Source organism: Phoenix dactylifera, chromosome 14 (genome assembly GCF_051530095.1).
Source record: "Phoenix dactylifera cultivar Ajwa chromosome 14, Ajwa_hap1_PhDact_Kaust_v1.1, whole genome shotgun sequence".
Classification (NCBI taxonomy): domain Eukaryota; kingdom Viridiplantae; phylum Streptophyta; class Magnoliopsida; order Arecales; family Arecaceae; genus Phoenix; species Phoenix dactylifera.
Genome location: NC_143203.1, coordinates 3,896,466 through 3,898,173, shown reverse-complemented (window position 1 = coordinate 3,898,173; position 1,708 = coordinate 3,896,466). Strand labels below are relative to the sequence as shown.

Here is a 1,708-nt window from a genome sequence, read left to right as displayed (position 1 = left end):
GTGAACCCCATGTTATGACTCTAAGACAATACCTACAACCGGCTAGGACTAGTCAGCCTTCATGCATAATTTTTCCTGATAATGTAGGACATTTTGACATCAAACCCGGGGTAATCCAATTGCTGCCCAAGTTCCACGGGTTAGAGTCCGAGAGTCCGTATCTTCATTTAAAGGATTTTGAAGAACTGAGCATTACATTTAGAGTGCCAAATGTCACCGAGGATGTCCTCAAGTTGACATTGTTTCCTTTCTCTCTAGAGGATAAGGCCAAAACATGGCTAAACTCTTTGCGACCTAGATCAATAAGAAATTGGCAAGATATGCAGAGAGAATTTTTAAAGAAGTTCTTCCCCACACAAAGGACTAACTTTTTGAAAAGACATATCAGCAATTTCCAACAAAAAGATAATGAAACATTTTATGAATGTTGGGAAAGATTTAAAGACCTTCTTCTCTCATGCCCTCATCACAGATTCGAAACTTGGAGAACCATTAGCTTCTTTTATGAAGGTTTATCTCCACAGTTGAAACAATTTGTAGAGACCATGTGCAATGGTAGATTTTTAGAAAAACAACCTGATGAGGCATGGGAGTATTTGGATTCCCTTGCTGAGACTGCCCAACTTTGGGATAACGGGGATAGAAACAATAAGTCTTTGCCTAAGCCTACTAGCTCTGTACAGGGAGGCCTTTACAACCTTAGAACTGAGGATGATCTTCATGCTAAATGGCAGCCCTCACTAGGAAGGTAGAAGAAATTGAGCTTAGGAAGGTTGAGCCTGTCAAGACTATAGAGCTTAGAAACGAGTGTTGTGGTATCTGCGATATGTCGGGTCATACTACTACAGATTGTCCCACTATATCGGCATTCAAAGAAGTCTTGCACGATCAAGCAAATGCTATGAACTCCTACCAAAAGCCTTATAACGATCCATACTCGAATACCTATAACCCTGGTTGGAAGAATCATCCAAATTTTAGGTGGAGAAATGATCATCCTCAACAGTCACACCATTCAGCTCCTCCACCTGCACATCCTACTTTTGCATCACCACCCTCTCAAAAGCCAAATATCGAGGATACCTTGCAATCCATACAAACTTTTCTATAAGGTCAAGCTAATATCAATGCTCAAAATACTCAAAATTTTGAAGACATAAGGAACCAATTGTCAATGTTGACTACCGTCCTAAGTACCCAAGAGAAGGGTAAGCTTCCAGCTCAACCCCAACCTAACCCACAAGTGCACGGTAGTAATAATACGGCTCCCTCTAGTTCGCATACAGAACATGCAAAAAGCATCATGACTTTGCGTAATGGGAAAGTCATTGATCAAACTGTCCCATTGAGACCGCAGGTCACTTCTAATTCTGATGCTCCCAAAGTTGATGAAAGGGACAAAGAAGAAGTTGAGGTCCCAACTTCTACTAAGAAAGTTGAATGTCCTTTTCCTCCACCTTTTCCACAACGGTTAAAGCCGTTGCAAAAGCTCGAACCTAATTCTGAAATTCTTGAACTTTTTAAACAAGTAAAGATCAACATACCTCTTCTTGATGCAATCAAACAAGTACCCTCATATGCCAAATTTTTGAAGGACTTGTGTACTGTTAAGCGCCGACTAAATGTTAAGAAGAAGGCATTTTTAACTGAAAATGTGAGTGCTATTTTGCAGCACAACATTCTCCCTAAATATAAAGATCCAGGTTGC

The 1,708-nt window shown here is 40.3% G+C and overlaps 1 non-coding gene across 1 annotated transcript; it reads right to left on the bottom strand.

Annotated features, from left to right (window-relative positions):
* Positions 1-366: 366 nt before the first annotated feature.
* On the bottom strand, positions 367-475 carry LOC149751307 (small nucleolar RNA R71). Its single transcript, XR_016398406.1, has one exon. It is a non-coding gene; the product is annotated as a small nucleolar RNA R71 (small nucleolar RNA).
* Positions 476-1,708: the final 1,233 nt, after the last annotated feature.